This window comes from Elephas maximus, chromosome 21 (genome assembly GCF_024166365.1).
Source record: "Elephas maximus indicus isolate mEleMax1 chromosome 21, mEleMax1 primary haplotype, whole genome shotgun sequence".
In the NCBI taxonomy this organism is placed as follows: domain Eukaryota; kingdom Metazoa; phylum Chordata; class Mammalia; order Proboscidea; family Elephantidae; genus Elephas; species Elephas maximus.
The window spans coordinates 81,320,263-81,339,516 of record NC_064839.1 but is presented as its reverse complement, the minus strand read 5'-3'; the positions used below and the strand labels follow the sequence as shown (position 1 = coordinate 81,339,516).

The 19,254-nt window shown below is 42.1% G+C and overlaps 1 protein-coding gene and 1 long non-coding RNA gene across 2 annotated transcripts in view; both read right to left on the bottom strand.

Moving 5' to 3' along the window:
* WWC2 (WW and C2 domain containing 2) overlaps positions 1-19,254 on the bottom strand; it is a 322,317-nt gene that overhangs the window by 173,774 nt on the left and 129,289 nt on the right. The window lies entirely within an intron of this gene.
* The window catches only part of LOC126065187 (uncharacterized), a 62,316-nt gene that overhangs the window by 23,121 nt on the left and 19,941 nt on the right, over positions 1-19,254 (bottom strand). The window contains exon 1 of the long non-coding RNA XR_007514750.1: positions 77-19,254. This exon is cut by the window's right edge and continues 19,941 nt beyond it. This is a non-coding gene — a long non-coding RNA (uncharacterized LOC126065187). The remainder of the gene's footprint in view (positions 1-76) is intronic.

Here is a 19,254-nt window from a genome sequence, read left to right as displayed (position 1 = left end):
AAAAGAGAGCATGGTGACCTGACTCATATGAACATACATTCTTGCCTGAACACACACAACAAGAGAGCATGGTGACCTGACTCATATGAACATATGTTCTTGCCTGAACACACACAACAAGAGAGCATGGTGATCTGACTCACATGAACATATGTTCTTGCCATACAGCAAGAGAGTATGGTGACCTGACTCATCTGAACATACATTCTTGCCAGTTTTAACTAAACAAATTTCCTGAGGCTACAGGACAAGGACATCACGCTTGGTAAAGGGTCAGTGAAAAAGAGGAAGACCCTCAATGAGACAGGCTGATACAGTGTCCGCAACAACAGGCCCAAGCACAGCAATGACTGTGAAGGTGGCACAGGACCGGGCAGTGTTCGTCCTGTTGTGCACAGAGTTGCTGTGACTTGGAACTGACTCGATGACAGCTAACAACACAGTGACACTAGTAGCAGAGCCTGGTCTCCCCTAACCGACCCAAACGAAAGCATCAAGCATTTGATTGCCAGTGATTATGCAGGTAGCCAAAGTGGGGATAAGACTCTCAGCTTAGTGCAGGCCTTCCAGAATGCGAAGACCACAGAGACATCTGACCAGGTTCCCACACAATTCAGCCCAGTCTGACTGCTTCCACAGAAAGCTTTGAGAAGGAAAATGAGTAAATCAGCCGCAGTGCACCTGCAATTTCTCATACCAGAGAAAAACCACATGGTGGAGGGCATGTGTAAAGTTTCAAAGGTGGTTGGTTACTGGCGTGCAAACAATTTATGCTTGTATTCATAAAGGTTGCTCGGAAAAAAATATTCTTTTTTCCGGTAACATCAGCTAATTCCTTTTAAACTTGATTGTAAGTCTTAATTATAGCCAGTTTCTATAGAATATCTAGTCACATATTTTATGTAAGAGGAGGAAACAGCCTTTTTATTTAGCCTTATTTGAACTTTGGTGTACACAAAAGGAATGTAAAAAACATTTAAAGCTTTTGGCCAAGGGTCCTACAATTTCCTTCTCTAATTTCTTTGTATAACTGTTTTCTACTATATTTACAAAAGTTATCATTTTAAGTTATAAACATGAGGATCTGATTTAATACTTCTGTTGTGTGTGTGTATATCTGACCAAGAGAAATTTGAATTGGTTTTGAAACACACATTTTTAGGCACCAAATGATTTCACTGATCATGCAGGATCCCCATTCCTGAGATGTATATAAGTATTTTACTCTTGAGTTGACTTGATGTCTCCATACATTTCTAGAAATTTAAAAAGAAGACAGTAATTATAAAGAATATTTATGAGTCCAAAGACTGCATTGTGAAATCATTTTCTTCCCTCAATTAATTTATTTTAAAAAGACAACACAAACCGGAGTGTGTCATTCCCTATGTAAGCTCTGCAACAGTTTACCATCACACTTAGAACTCAATCCAGGCTCCTCAGCGCTGCTTACATGACTCCGTGAGATTCACTCCTGACCCATCTGATAGGCTCTCCTTCCTCCTCTCTCAGGAGTCCCTGGGTGGTACAAATCATTAAGCACTCAACTACCAGCCAAAGGTTGGCAGTTTGAACCCACCTAGGGGCACTTTGGAGGACAGGCCTGGTGATCTGCTTCCGAAAGGTCACAGCCTTAAAAACCCCGTGGAGCACAGTTCTGCATGTGGGATTGCCGTAAATCGAAATCGACACGACAGCAACTAACAACAATATCCTCACTGACCCCACAACTCCTCCAGCCACACTGTTAGTAGACTGCTCAGGGCTGGTCCCAAGCCCCACACGGCACTTCTCCCCATGCCCATGGATGGTTCTGTCCCCATATGGCACTCCTCCCCGTGCCCATGGATGGTACTGTCCCCACGTGGCACTCCTCCCCGTGCCCATGGATGGTGCTGTCCCCACGTGGCACTCCTCCCCACGTCCATGGATCGATCCCAACTTAAAAGATGTCTCCTGGGAAAGCCTTCTCTGACCAGCTGCGCAGACCACATTACTGCTCTCAACTCCATTCTCCTTTCCCACTCAGAGGATTATACCTCCCGCCAGTGGCCACGGGTCTTGTGGTACCCCTCTGTAAGGTGGGCTTCCATCCCTGTTCACTGCTACACGTGACCAGGGGAGAGAGTTGGGGTAGCACAGGCCTCTCTGGGCAGAAGCTTGAAGAGCAACGCAGAGTTTGGCTGTTCCTTGTCCTTTCCCACTTCCCCCAAAACAAGCATGTCCTTATAGGAGCTGTCCCTATCATCTGAGCCCCAGAGCAAGAAAGCATATGACGAAGAGCCACAGCTGCTGACCCGCAGCCCCAGACATGGACCAGGAGCAAGAAGTACGTGTTTGCTGTGGAAGTCGCTGAGATTTGGCGGGTTGCTTGTTACACACGTAACAGACTCATGTGTTACTCAGCAGATCCAACTAATACACGAGCCTATCAAAAACAGTCGCTGTCCATCATATCACTCAGTTTACCCCTTCATGGCATTATCATGTCTGAACTGATCTCATTTGTTGATACAGTCTGTTTTCTTCCTGCTTGCACACTACCTGTCTGTAATCTACGTGAACTGTACCAGCGTCCCTACTGCCCAGGACAATGGCTGGTGCTCCATCAACACGTGTTCAATGAACATCGACTTTCTGTTGGCCACCACATCTGCACTGATGGCCACCATCAATCACACACTAAGTCACTCTCAGGACTTGAGGCTTTTACACTGAAAAACACTCCGTCCTGTATCTGGGTACAAGCAACATACAAACTGAATCACAGATTTTTTAAAGCTCCAGGGTTGGAATTTCAAGAATAAGAGAGAGAATGAAATATCACAACACTAATAAACTATTCCTAAGCAGCCTGAAGGAAGAGAGGAGCTTACACGCTGCAAATTAACTCCACACCTAGGATGTCGTTTGCTAGTTAAGCATGTGATTTCATTTTTATGCCTTATATGAAGACTTTCTTTGGAAGTATCTCCTTGTGCTCCCTAGCCTCTCTTTTTCTCTGACACTGCATCAGATCCTCCAAGCACTAAAAATTAGACATGGAATGTGAGGAATGTCTGATAACTATACCAACTTCAAAGATAAGCCCTTAGTCATAAACCAAATGCACGCCCTTTGAGCTTAAACTGAAATCCTCTCTGAAGCAAACAAACGTCACAGGGCTGAACGCTGGCAAAATGTGCGAGGTGAAGTGGGGTGGACTGGGAAAAGCTGGGAACGCGGTTCATCACTGCAAGAGAAACACTGCTTCTCCGGTATTTAAAATATGAGTGAACTGAATATGCAAAGTACGGCTTTGCTAAGTTTTAGATTAGCAGCACCTGAGCGAGAAAAACAAATCATTAAATTTACTTTACGAAATAAAATCCACTCTGTTTCCATGTACTTTCACTGACATCTCCCCCTAATCAGGGCCTCATCCTTAAAGTTATATACCCAGCTTTATAGGTGCCAGTACTATGCGAGATTAATTAACAACAAAAACAAATACAGATTTCAAATAAAAAACATCGTGGAACTTTCCAGTCCAAAAGAGACGAAATAACCAATTGCAGAGAGTTTATCTTAACGGGAATTCAATTAAAAAAAAAAAAAAAAAACTACAAAAGAACTTTTGGAACCACTGAGTTATTTAAATACACTAGATGTTTGATGATATTGTGGAAATATTTTTAATATTCATAGGTGGGATAATGGTATTACGGTTCTATAAGAGAATATTTTTGTTCTTGGGAGTTGTATGCTTAAATAGGTTCATTCATGTCTGAACTTACTTTCAAAGGTTGAATACACTCACACATAAAACGAGAAAGCAAGAAGGAAAGGGAGATAAAGAAATATGGCAAAAAGTGAATTGTCAAATCTAGGTGGAAGAGATACAGCTGTTTATATCTAAACTTTTCATACATTTGAAAAGTTTCAAAATAAAAAGTTGAGAGAAAAAAATCCCGCATTAAGGAACTTCCAGCGAACACAACAGATTCAACATGTTTACTTATACTCCCTCTAGAAACGGCATGAAACTAGCAGAAAGATTTACAAAAAAAAAAAAAAAAGCATAAACACAAAAGGGCAAAGGGCAGGTCAGCTGAAAAAAACAACAAAGCTTAGGGGGGTGGAAAGCAAATGGAAGAGCAGATCTGAAAACTATGAAACCTAAGTCATTGACACAGAAGGCCCAGAAGCAGATCAATTCACACCGCAGAACTCTGAAACGGCCCGAGCACACAGGCAGTCCCCTACACACCGCCGGCTTCCGATCAATTCACACCGCAGAACTCTGAAACGGCCCCGAGCGCACGGGCAGTCCCCTACACACCGCCGGCTTCCGATCAATTCACACCGCAGAACTCTGAAATGGCCCCGAGCGCACGGGCAGTCCCCTACACACCGCCGGCTTCCGATCAATTCACACCGCAGAACTCTGAAACGGCCCCGAGCACACAGGCAGTCCCCTACACACCGCTGGCTTCCGATCAATTCACACCGCAGAACTCTGAAATGGCCCCGAGCGCACGGGCAGTCCCCTACACACCGCCGGCTTCCGATCAATTCACACCGCAGAACTCTGAAATGGCCCCGAGCGCACGGGCAGTCCCCTACACACCGCCGGCTTCCGATCAATTCACACCGCAGAACTCTGAAACGGCCCCGAGCGCACGGGCAGTCCCCTACACACCGCCGGCTTCCGATCAATTCACACCGCAGAACTCTGAAACGGCCCCGAGCGCACGGGCAGTCCCCTACACACCGCCGGCTTCCGATCAATTCACACCGCAGAACTCTGAAACGGCCCCGAGCGCACGGGCAGTCCCCTACACACCGCCGGCTTCCGATCAATTCACACCGCAGAACTCTGAAACGGCCCCGAGCGCACGGGCAGTCCCCTACACACCGCCGGCTTCCAATCAATTCACACCGCAGAACTCTGAAACGGCCCCGAGCGCACGGGCAGTCCCCTACACACCGCCGGCTTCCGATCAATTCACACCGCAGAACTCTGAAACGGCCCCGAGCGCACAGGCAGTCCCCTACACACCGCCGGCTTCCGATCAATTCACACCGCAGAACTCTGAAACGGCCCGGAGCGCACCGGCAGTCCCCTACACACCGCCGGCTTCCGTTCCCAGGACGCCTCCCTCATTAGGTCAGCTCTGACGTAAGTGGAATACCCTTTTTTTTTTTTTTTTTTTTAGTTTTCATTATACAGCTTTTTATTGTCAGTATGTTTATAAATCTGATCTTTATTTGCCTTTTGGGGTTGGAAACATTACATATAAACTTACAGATATGTTTTAATAATACATATAAGCATATGCTGAGACCAACTTCATTGCGGGCCAGGTCACAGCCTCTACATGGCAGTGTTTTGGACAGTAAACACAATGTTGAACATCTGAGAATAACATCAGTAAATTACATGCTGCAACCCTGCATGTACCACATATTACTAATGATAAGATGTATGAGAAAAAAAACAAAAAAAACCCAGAGAGTCTTAAAGTGTGGTTCGTCGTAACTCGGATATGACATAAGTTGGGGACTACCTGTGCTTCAGACAAGTAGGTGTAGCTGGGGCCAGGAGGGCAAGCTGAAAGTCTGTTAGGAAGCAATCAGACCCCCGGTTTGCCCCTGCCCAACCTGGGCAGAAACTGAAGGTTTCTCTACAGAGACTCGGTCAGAGAGAATGTGGACAATTGGACAGCAGCTGGTAGAGCTGAGAGAAAGAGTTCCTTATAAAGACAGGAAGATTAAGAGAAAAACATTGTCATGGATTGAATTATGTCCCCCCAAAAATGTGTGTATTAATTTGGCTGGGCCATGATTTCCAGTACTGTGTGGTTGTACTTCATTTTATGATTGTAATTTTATGTTAAAGAGGATTAGGGTGGAATTGTAACACGCTTACCCAGGTCACATTCCTGATCCAAAGCAAAGGGAGTTTTCCTGGGGCATGGCCTGCACCACCTTCTATCTCTCAAGAGATAAAAGGGAAGAAAAGCAAGCAGAGAGCTGTGGACCTCATACCACCAAGAAAGAAGCACCAGGAGCAGATCGCATCCCTTGGACCCTCCAGGGGAAGACTGACAAGAAGGACCTTCCTCCAGAGCCCACAGACACAGAAAGCCTTCCCCTGGAGCTGACGCCCTGAATTTGGACTTCTAGCCTACTAGACTGTGAGAATATAAATAGCTCTTTGTTAAACCCATCCATTTGTGGTATTTCTGTTACAGCAGCACTAGATAACCAAGACAGACATACTGAACAGTGAGTCTTCCAAACCCCCTTTCCCTTACTCAGCTTGCAGAATCCTAGTAACTGTGCTTACATTTGCCAGGCAAGAGATTGGCAGAGTTTTTTCCTGGGAAAACTAACAAGTCCGAGAGAAAAGATATACTGGCATTAACATCTGGGAATGCCCTAACAGAAAGACTAAACCACATCACTGAACGGCTAAGCCCCACTCACTCATATGGAGCTTCCAAACAGCCTTGTATGTCTCATTCATAAGCATCACTAACAGCTATGCAGTCAGACAGGTAGGTAATGCTGCACTACGCAACAGTACCAAGACTCAGTGGCTGAATACAACAACCCTTTATTTCCTACCCAAGCCACATCCACAGTGTGGTTCAGCGTTCCCGCCTCCATATCGGGGACTGCAGTACCTCCTTCTCAACACAGTCTCCATCACCAAGGCAGAGCAAACGTGTAAATCACCCTGTTCACGTTTCGCCAGCCAAAACGGTTCGTATACACACCGCAAGTTAATCCTCCCACGTAACCAGGAGTAAAGAACTGGGGTGACTATTAGCATTAGTTGGAGCCCCGGTGGTGCAGTGGTTAAGAGTTGCAGCAGCTAATGAAAAGGTCAGCAGTTCAAATCCACCAGCCGCTCCTTGGAAACCCTACAGGGCAGTTCTACTCTGTCCTATAGGGTTGCTATGACTCGGAATCTACTCGACAGCAACAGCTTTGGTTTACTGCAAAAGCTAAGAACACCAGGTCACTGAAATGAAGGCAGAAATTAAAGCAAATACATTGAAAAATGGGAAAAGATGCAATTCAATGTGTGGAAGAAAATTTTTAAATATATTTAATTAATACCTTCAGAGAAATAGAACAGGACAGGTTACTATCAAAAAAGGAATAAGTAATAGAAAAAAAGAAAGAGAGAAAAGATCAAATAGCTATTGGAAATGAAGAATATGACAGCAGAACTGAAACCATCTACTGAAGTATTAGATGATCAAGAACACTTCCTGGAGAATAACACAAAGAGAAGGAAGAAGATGGGAAAATTAGAGGAACAGTTCAAGAGGTCTAGTATCTGACTAGCAGGAAACCCAGAGAGAGAAAACAAAGCAAACACGAAGGGGAAAATATTTTCAAAGAATTAACGCAAGGAAATTTCCCAGAACTGAATAACAGATTTCTTGATCATACATGGTCCATGCAACCCGATTGTTAAAAGCACGTACATCAAGGCACGACATGGTAAAATTTTTGGATATGGGGGTACAGAAGGATTTAAAAGCATCCACAGGTCACCACAAAAAAAAAAATCAGGAATCCTAAAGGCATCAGATTTCTCAAGTACAACACTAGAAATCAACAGAGCAATGCCTTCAAAATTCTGAGTACAAATTATCTCCAACCTGGAATTGTATCTCCAGCTAAACTATCAATTAGATATGAGAGTAGAATAATGGCATTTTCAGAGATGCGAAGAGTCAAAGAATTTATCTCGTATGCCCGCTTTTTAAGGCAAAAGAGTAAACCAAGAAAGCAAAAGACATGGGATCTAGAAAATGGAGCGTCGAACACAGAGAAGAGACAAACGGAATCTCCAAGCTGACACTGAGTGCAGATCCCAGGATGGCAAATACACAACAGTTAAAGTAATTAACCAGCCCAAACTGGAGACTTAAACAGAAGGCCAGTAGGTCTAAGATAAGCACGATACATGGTGTACGTGAATGTTCCGACAGATTTATAATTTTGGCAACAAATTCGTGACAGAGATGTAAGAAATTAAACCAAGAGGAAAAAAGAGAGACAATTATAAAGGAAATGTGACGACTGTATACTAGACTGGTCATCCATGAACAGTATTTACAGAGTCAGAAAAATGCAAACATTGAATACTGATTTCTTTACAAGAGAACATAATGTACCAAGAAATAGCAGGGAGAAGAAACATGTGCACACATAGAGTGTGCTGGAACACAGCAAAATCTTTACCCACAGTGGGATGTCAATTCTCAAAACCTAAAACTGAAAAATCAAGACATACAAATATGTGATTTAGAAGCACAAAGGTGAAGACCAAAAGAAACTGTGAAAAGTGCAAATGTGGTCAACTCAGGGGAGAAAATCAGGTGTAGGAAGACAGGGCCCAGGGACTGCTGCTGGCCCTGAGGATCTATTCGGGTGTTCATTAATCATTTACCAACCCTAATTTTGATTAAAATAAGGTTTTTAAATCTCCCATCAAGTTTCCAATTTTAATTGCAAAAAGTCAGAAAACTTTCTCTGCTGTCCATATTTTGTGACTTCAAATTTATCTCCAAAGAAACATCATACACATTTTTAAAGCTAGATTAGCTCAGAGCTTATGACAAGTATATTTTTCAAGATGGTAAAACATATAACATTTAGAATTTAAAAATAATACCAATGTAGCCTTTTAGTAGTGACACAGTTCTAGAGAATCGAAAATATAGAAGAGAAAATATAAATGGTACACCTTATTCTTCTCGTTTTTATTTAGAAGCCCTTGTTATATTCAAAACACCGTTAAGTGATGCCAAATAATATATATAAAATGTTCTGTAAATAACTAAGGCAGCGCAACATAAGTGCTTTTCTTTTTATTTCTGAATGCTCATCCGTGCTCTCACACAGGCTGCAGTCTAAATGGGAAACTAAAGCATATGCAGAAATTTTCATAATTCAAGGCCGTTTGTACTAGGTACCACGTGACTAGCACAAACTACAAAAGAAGAAGGCAGCTGATTAGAAATGGTGGTTGTCACTCTAAGCTGCTATCAGTTACCTTTGCTCTCCACTGTATAAACCGGAAAAACAAACCACTTTGATTAAATCACTCTTTTAAAATGACATTCCACAATGCCTATTCTCTGCCCTGTTATTTCTACCAAGTGCTAAATAAACAGCATACAAACCAATATGAATACAAAAAAGTGCACTCTGGCATCCCAGGCTCCATAACCCACAGGCTTCAGCGTACTCGCCCTCTGCAATCTTCACCCAGACCCCAAACCTCTCCAAAGTGCTCTCCTCTACCCCACCGCTGCTCACACACCCGCTCGGCTCCACATGGCTGCACCTCCAGGCCTCAGAGCTGGACAGCTGTCCAGGGAAGCCAGCTGCTGAACACCACTTGTAAAGTCACAGGATGTTTTCGTTCTTTGCGCTACGCGTCCTGGTTACACTGACCTGGTGACATCAGGTGTCTGCCTTCTGAATGTGGTGTTTCAAGATAGGTGATGGAAGAGAACCTACTATGTTCCAGGATGGAAACCATGCTCTAGCCAAGGGTACCGCAACTGTCAATCTAATGTTTTTGTCTTTTTTGGTTAATAAGCACTTAGAATATCAATCCTCTCAGCACCATTTCTGATGCAGCTTTATGTTCGTTTTGCCCAAAACTACTTTCTAAGTGACTTGAAAACCTACTTTCCAAAGAAAATAAAATCATCCTTTTGAAGTTCTTCTTTTGAAGCTGAAATGAGTGTCCATGAAAAAAATGTTGATTTTATGGCGACTCTTCTACTTAAGTCAAGGTCCGCTTGGCTGTTTTATGTAAAAATAAGCTGGAGTCGGAAACCCTTGTGGTGTAGCGGTTAAGTGCTATGGCTGCTAACCAAAGGGTCGGCAGTTCAAATTCGCCAGGCGCTCCTTGGAAACTCTATGGGGCAGTTCTACTCTGTCCTATAGGGTCGCTATGAGTCAGAATCGACTCGACGGCACTGGGTTTTTTTTTTTGTTTTTTTTTTTTAAGCTGGAGTCACGTTTTTAAAGTATTCCTAGAATGAAAACAAAATTTTACGTGTTTTTTTGAATAGTACAACTCTTAGAGATTCAGTAATCCACTGGTTTTAAAAGAGCAAGTTGTATGCTTTTAACACTTCATTTCTTTACAGCAAGTCTTGAATCTCTAAAATTACTTGCTTCTTTTAACATAAATAAGTGATAGGAAACCCTGGTGGCGAACAGCTGCTAACCAAAAGGCCATCAGTTCAAATCTATCAGGCGCTCCTTGGAAACCCTATGGGGCAATTCTACCCTGTCCTATAGGGTGGTTGCTATGAGTCGGAACTGACTCGATGGCAACAGGTTTGGTTTTTTGTTTTTTACGTGACATAAACAAAGTAGGTTTGTATTCATAAAGATACTCACCCATCATTTGGGTACACTGGGGTCACAGAGTCTCTGTGATGGACATCCAAAAATACAATGATAAAAAAACTTAAAAACTTAAGTTGACTTTCCTTTCCATACGGTGCAAACGATGTACAAACCTTAACAGCTTTAGAGTAAAACACCAAATTTCAAAAACCATCAATACTGAATAGGTATCGTTAAGTAAAAAAAGTCACACACCAGTGACTTATAAGCTTGTACTTATTTGATCCATTTTGTCAATTTTAATATCTCCAAATGTTTTAAAAAATAAAGAGGTAAGACTTTATAGCACTTCATGCCATAAAAATGGGGAATTGCATATTTAAAGACAGTGTAAAGAGTTCTCGTGTTTTTACACATGCCACAATTTAAAATCCTATATTTCAATGTGTGAGAATATGTCCTTGTTTTTATTTTCTGATTTTTAACAATTTCTATCACTGCCAGCATGTACTCTGATGTTCACTGTCACACAAGGAGTGAATAGTTCAAAGGTCTCCCTTATTAATGCCTGCTTTCTGCAAAGAATTTCTAGGTACAAGATTTTTAAAACTAAGCTGCAACATCCTTGAATCAGACACTTTTACTCTATCACAACTAAGCCAAGGCGCACAGACATGGAGGTGGCCAGGCCAAAAGTAAATCACAGAGTCCCCAAAATACAGCTCTACGGTCAAGCGAAATAACCGCTGCAAGAGAAACAGGTCACCTAGGTCCAAACCTCCTTTCAACCACCGACTAACCTGCTGGGAGAACTCTGACATTTAACAGTCTCTCTGCCCGTCAGTTTTCGTCTCTAAAATGATACGGTTTGATACAAAAATCCAAAGTCAACTCATGCTCTGAAACATCACGATTTTTTGGGTTCTTAGACGCTTCCGACTGTGGGTAACTCGTATCTTACCATCCCACTGACAGAGAGACCTGAATGACTCTTAACTGGCAGTGGGCCATGACAATTTTGTTTTAAATCCCTGTGCTCCCAAAGAGCCGTTTAGTGCATCTGGCAGGGAATATAAGGATCTTTTAAATTCATAAAAACAAATAAAATAGTCGTTTATAGGCTTCCGCTGTCGACCACACAGAATTCAAAGCATCTGGTCTGGCATTCAGAATACTCATCATCTGAACTCAACTCATCCTCCTAACTCTTATCTCCAGTGAGTCCCTTTCACATTCTCAAAGCTACAGTCACACTGAACAACATGTATGTCCTACACACACAAAAATCTTCCACCGTCCATGTTTTGTTCATGCTATCTTCTCCACCTAGACTGTTCTTCTATATCACCACAGAGTCAAAGCTAGGGAACCACCAAACCTATCATCCAAACTGTGGCAATTCTGAATGTGAAAGGGGCTGCTAACTAGACGGACCTCGGACACCAGGAGTAAACCAGGACCGACCCAAGCAAAGTGGGACACATGGTCACGCTACAGGAAGCCCAGCTCAAAGGCACCTGTAGGAAAAAAATCCCCTCCCCCCCTTGAAACTTCCATCACACTTTATCTGTATCTCGTTTCCCTTATCGTTTCTGCCGGGTATATCAGCTATGTGTACAACAACCTTCATGTCCCTGACTAGCCTGAATCATGAAATGGTCCAGCTTTCCACTCCACAGATGCCTAGTATACAGTAGTTTCTCAATAAATATATGCTACCTGAACGCACTCTTAGGTATGTTTAACTAGGGTATATAAAGTTAGTATCTTTCAAATAACTACATGCCTTTCTTAAATCAGCACCACGGTTAACACAGGGAAGAACCACGTTCCTTGGCCATACCAAAGGGCCATCTCCCTCAGAGTTGCCCCAAATTCACAAACGATGGTTTGTGCCAATGCGAAACTTCCCTGGGGCATCTGACAAATTAATATGTGATGTTATATAGGCTGGGATAGAAAACAACTCACCCCACAGCTAAATGAGTTAGCTCTGATGGAAGAGCTACAGAACTCGGCACTTTCAATATGTGAGAAGCTATTTCATGGAAAGCATTATTCCACCTTGGGACAGCTTTGGATCTACGGACACACACAGCAGAGCTAAGAGATTACTTATTATTTAACAGGGTTCTGACTACCCTGAAATCCACAAGTATTTTACCTATACCTCTCTTAAGATGACTACTTTTTGGTTATACATTATATACACCTGGGGGTCCAGATCTGTACCGACTGAACTCTGTCCCCCAGAGTACAGAGAAATACACCTCAGTGAATATTGCCTGAATGAATTAAAGAATCGCTGAGTAAATGCCTTGAGGTTGTGCAGCATCTTAAGAATTCTCACATCCCTACTGAAGCATGCTTCAAATATGTACTGATTTAGACCTGCTTTATTTATGTACACAAACTCTTTAAAGTGCAAAACACCCTGTGAGGTAGCTGTGAGTCCTCATTTCACAAATGAGAACATTTTGCCTCTTAGAAATGGAAAGCATTGTCCAGGGTGAGCTGCTAAGTGACGGAGCCAGGTCCTGCATCCGACATTCTGACCTCCAGAGCTGCCTTGGTCCACACAGAAACACTGCAGTGACCCTGACAAATGTGGCATTTATAGTAAAAATACCTAAAAGTTCAATGGCTACCGTCGTCCCTGAATGCCACACACTACAACAGACAACTGTCCCAGACGTCTTAACACGATTCTATCACTGTCCTAAAAACAAGGGTGGGCGAGGGGAGAGCTTTCATTAGTCACTTTTTTCAGCCACTAGTATTTAGTATAGAAAGACCTGGGTATGTCAGAGGAAGAAGAAAGAAACATAAATGAGAATCCAAAAGAATTTAATACACCACAAAACCAGATATATAAAGCTTTAATATTTTTAAGTCCCCATTACTAAGAGAAAATCGTCATTTACTAAAATAAATGCAGATAGTGAAAGTGTCATAATACCAGTATGGCACCCTGCTCATCACAAACACACATTAAAATATTGCTACATAACTGCATCAAGTTATTCTGGGGACGCTATAAGTGAGCCACTTTATCATCTGGCATGTTCATCTAGAGATGGACTCTTTCACTAAAACAGAAAACCTTGTGAATTAAACAAAGGCATTTTTTTTTTTTTAATCAAACACCCTATTTCTTGTTCCTGTATTATTTTGTTATGCCCTATTCAAATGCCACAATATAAGATTTGGATGAAAAACTAAAAACTGTACTCGGTGCTCCTTTTCAAGGCTCTTTCATTACCTATACAGTCTCCACATTCTTTCTTTGTAACAGAAATTAAATTTAAGCCTCCACGGGCTTCATTCCCATTTGCTGGGAGTCTGAAGGCATGAGAAGTATGTAGCATTTATATAACAGGAAATATCTAAAAGCCTTCTGCTGAGATTTCCTTCCCCCACACCCCCTTCCACACCCATTCCTCAAACTGTCTTCAAAAGGCCTGCTGTGTTCCTTAAAAATTAAACATTAGTTACTAATAGAAATAGCGTACCTATTCCTTAATTTGTTTAGACACCACATCCCCACTGAAGTTGTATTTAGCCTGGCTGAAATAGCCTCTCAAGCCCAGCACCTGACCCTTAATGCTCAAATATTTTAATGCCACACAGGTCAAATATGCTTTTCTGTTGTTATCAGAGTGGAATTTAGGAGGAAAAGAAGAAAGCTTACCAAACTCAGCTTTCCATTCTCCACATACCAACCCTAATCAAGAGGCCCTTCCAACATTTGACATGAACTACAGCTCTGACTCTCCAAGTCAGAAGAGGCCCTTTCACCCTTTCCCCCCCTTTTAACCCTGACTCCCTGACCCACCCTCAAACTAACTCTGCCCAACCGTGGTTTGAAGTCCCAGGGGCAGTTACTACCCAGCAAGACTCTGAACCACACAGAATATAAAACGCACAGTCCCGGGAATGTTTGTGGTTATCAGAGGTAGATTTTTAATACAGTTAATACTGATATCCTCACAATAGGTTATTAGTACCTCTAGTGTATTAAACGTCCAAAATGCACCTTTTCTACAGAATACCATTGGCCAAAAAAAATCATGACAATAAAGAGAATGTGGATGTGACCACGCTAGAAGCTGTCAAATGGATCCAGTCCAGGGCCAGCCATAATTTGCCCAGCCTTTCAAAATCATCTCTCCATGCCCCCAGAAGCCAATCAGTGTCAAAGGACACCCAAAAGATTTGGCTCCATCAAGGAGCACCCTTAGAATAGGTGGATCAAACGAGACTAAGCCCCATCCACTCCAGACCAACACTAATAAGAATGGGTTTACCACTCTGCCATTTCCAAAGCCATACACATACCGAGGTTTTTCTCCAACAGTATAGACTGACTTAAGACTTTCCCAAGGTATTGTTGGTAAGTAAAACAACAGAAATCCCTAACTTATTTCCAACTGTATCTGGCTTTTCAAGACCAACTCCGAACCTCTTCTTATGCCCATTACTTAAAAAAAAAAAAGAATCAAACCATATATTACAGTGGACACTGGCCTGCATCAAGTTATAACATTTAACAAGTAAATAACAAGAAGCCTAGGATCATGAAACGAAATTTACAGCAAGGTGTGAATTTCTTGTATGGAACTTCTTAATTGCTGTTCATAGAAATTATTTTGTTCAAACTGCAAGGGGGAATTTAAATTTCAGTTCCAATTTCCTCATGACCCTCAAAAACTCTAAAAATACCATTTTATTAAATTGAGTCAATCCCAAATGAATAATTCAGTAACTTGGCTAAATTGTCCATAGGAACATTAATTTCATTTTATCCAAAATTAATACAACCTGGAACATTAATGCAAACCAACCCCACAAATTTCACCACCTTATTTGATGATTCAATTCTGTGTATAATTATGCTATAAAATTATAAGGCGCCAATAGCTAGGTCACGAATCACATTTTATTATGACCTGCCATTTCTTCACAAAATTGAAAACATCTAAATTAATTTTAATGATTTTTAACACATCCACATACAATAACACAATCAAGAAAAAGGATACTTCCAAAGTAATCTGACACTAACTTATAACTTACATCTAGTTAAACAATCAAAATGAAAAATAATAAAGGAAATAGTAGACACTGCAGTTACGTCCAAAAGTTCGTTTTTAAGTCAGCTGTTTAGCTCTCAGGTTACTCATCTGCTAAGTCGCCCAAACCAGATCACAGAATTCCCTCACTTCAAAGTTTACCTAAATGGAGATCTCCGGATCCTCCCTCCATATCACACAAGTTTTTTAACTGGAAGAAGTAGTTGCTGCTCTCTGACCGCACAGGGCATATGACCTCCCAGCTGTGGGCTCTGGGCCTCTCCTTCGGACAGAGAAAACAGATTTTCCACCTCCAGTCCTTCCTGGTGATTCCTGCAGCCCAGATCAGGGGAGAGCTAGGAGTGTGGGGTGTGGATTAGGGTGAGTAACGGTGAGTTACAGTGGCAGCCAATACAGCCCTCAGCACATTCTGAGGACTACGCATCTCCCAAGACACATTTTCTAATCTCCTTGGCCATATAGATAGGTAGGCCTGCTTATCTTTTTCCTGTTACCTCTTCCTCTTACTGTCCATATACTTCCTCCTTTATGGGCTCACAGAGGAAACAGTCTTACAGCTTCCCTACTATCCTTCTTTATCCTGAATGCAAATCACCGTGGTATCTTAAGGCTTTTTGCTCCTAGTCATTCAAGTAAGAGGGCTCCTTTCTTTGATGCCATCTCACCTTACTAAGACATTGTAGGAGAAAAACAAAATGGAGCACAGGAAATAACAATGCCACTTGGAACACAAAAGAAAGATGAGTACATTTCAGAAGGCTAATACCTTGATAAGACCTTGGGATTGTGGATGAGGCCTCAAGTACACGCTCTAGAAACCAAAGATAACCACTAAACTAGACTGACTAGTACATCGTTGCAATGACCACACAGGACTCCCAGACCACATTTCCGATTATGTGGTTTATTAGGAAAGCAACAGCCTACAATTCGGGATCAGGATCAACGTGAAAAAAAAAAACATCATTCAACTCAGGAGACTGGATACAGTCTGTTAACCAGGACAGCTTCCAACCAAGAAATCTCTCAGCTTCTTCTCAGCTGTGCCTGCAGGCAGGCTCTTCTCTCGACTGTGCCGACAGGCTGTCCCTTTTCTTGGCTGTGCCCACAGAGAGGCCTTTCTCTTGGCTATGCCAGCTGGTGGCCTCTGCCCTGCTCGGGCACGTGTTACAGCACTTTAGCTCTGCCAGCAAGCCTCCTGCCTGAAGGCGCTCAGCTCTCTCTCCGTAGGCCAGCAAGGACATCATGCCATCACATGCCAGCCTCCTGGTTCATGCCACTTGTAATGCTGCCACCCTTTCTCTGCCACTGAACTTTGCTGTGCTTGATGCAGCTTCTTGTCCTCTTCAGCGTTACAGCTCTCTCTATTCGTCTACAAGGCTCTCAGTGTAGGGGCCCCACATCAAAGGGCATGATCCACTCCAGGCACTTCTTAATGGTAATGAGGTTCTCTGCCTCTACCCTCCGTGGTATTAGCCTTTACATTCAATTTCAAAGTATGGTCCTCCGGGCTGGGCCACAAACCAACCAGTCCCAGCAAGGTCACTTAATCCTTCTTGGGTAGTTTTACACCCCTGCTTGCATAGTAAACTGACCAATTCCTTCAAGGTGCATAAAATAGATCAATCACAGGGCCAACCCAAAACCCAGTGCCGTTGAGTCGATTCTGACTCATAGCAACCCTATAGGACAGAGTAGAACTGCCCCATAGAGTTTCTGAGGAGCGCCTGGCAGATTAGAACTGCCTACCCTTTGGTTAGCAGCCATAGCACTTAACCACTACACCATCAGGGTTTCCAATCAGCAGCTGTGATTGTTTTGGGCGGAATTATAAACCTAAGATCAGAAAGACCACACATAAGAGAAACTCATTGCACTGCACATCTTATACTGTATTTCTTTCAAAATTCTAGATCAATAGCCTGTCCAAAAGTCCATCTAAAATAATAGGTTTTAACCTCATGAAAATTAAAAACATTTGTTAGTCAAAAGTCTTTACCAAAAAAAGTGAAAAGACAAGCTACTGAGTGGGAGAATATCTTCGGAAACCATATATCCAATAAGAATCTAACAACAACTTAACAACAAAAAGACAAATAACCCAATCATAAAATGGGCAAAGGATCTGAATAGGCATTTCACCAAAGGGGACGTTCAAATGACCACTAGACAAAAGAAATGATGTTCAGCATCATTAGCCATCAGAGAGATGAAAATCAAAACCACAACAAGATACCATTTCACTCCCACTAGGATGACTAAGATAAAATAAAATAACAAATGCTGGTGAGGATGTGTGGAACTCGAAACACTCATTGCTGGTGGTAGTGCAAAATGGTACATCATGGAAATCAATGTGGTGGTTCCTCAAAAAACTAAAAATACAACTACTAAATGACCCAGAAATTCTACTTCTAGTTATATACCAAAAGCACTTGAAAGTAGAGACTCAAAAAGAGACTCATACACCAATGTTTATTGCAGCAGTACTCACAATAAGCAAAAGATGGAGACAACCTAAATGTCCACCAACACATGAGGAGATAAACAAAATACAGTATACATATATAACGGAATACTACTCAGCCAGTAGGGGAAATGAAGTCTTTATACATGCTACGATATGGATGGAGCCTGAAGACATTATGCTGAGTGAAACAAGCCAATCACAAAAGGACAAACATTGTATGGCCTCATTTACATAAAAAGACAAAAAAAGGCAAATGTACAGAGACCAAAGTTTATTAGCGGTTATCAGCCACTCCCTGGAAAACCTATGGGGCAGTTCTACTCTGTCCAATAGGGTCGCTATGAGTCAGAATCGACTTGACAGCAATGTTTTTTTTTCTTTTTTAGGGGTAGGAAGGAGGGAGTAAGGGGGGCTAACAGTAATGGAAAAATCATGCTGATTAAGATTACGGTTGCAGAGCCGATTATTATAACTGCTGTCAATTAGTTGCATACCTGTAAAACGCTGAATGACAGAAGTTGTATATTTGATAAATATATTTACAACAACAACCCCAAAAACGTAGCTGCTGAGGCTGCTTATGCACAAACACCTCATGAGGTATGGTTTCTTTGTTTAGAGGATTGGGGTCACGGTTTCATGCGACATCCCAGTTAACTGGCCTAATAGCATATCTAATGCTTCTGGTCTACTTCCTAGGTCATGGCATAGTGTCTGGGGTCTTAAAAGCTTTCAAGCGGCTATCCAAGACATAACAATTGGTCTCTATTTGCCTGGAGGAACAGAGGAAGAAAGTAAGGAATAGGAGGAGAAAATGGAATGTGTGGCTAATTGCCTCCATGAACTACTGCTTCCTTTGCCATGAGACCAGAAAAACTGATGGTGCCCGGCTATCGTTACTGAATGTTTTGATCAAAGATTCCATAAAAGAATTAAGACCAAAGAGGGGGAAATCCAGAGCAGAATTCCAAATTCTAATGGACTCCAGACTTTCTGGAGCCATGGGCGGTGGATAAATCCCTGAAACTATAGCCTTGAGATATTCTTCAACCTTTGACCAAAAATAACCCCTGAAGTCATCTTAAACCCAAATAATACTTTAGTGTAACTAGTAAAAAAAAAAAAAAAAAAAAAAAAAACACCTGCCTTGAGCATTATACTCTTTATGGGAACAACATGACAACAGCAACTCAAAAGATTAGATATGACCCTTAGGGGGCAGTGGCTTTATGTTAATAAGGGAAGATCAACTAAAAAGGATGGTGATAACAGTTGCACAACTAGAAGAATGTAATCAATGTCACTAAATTGTAT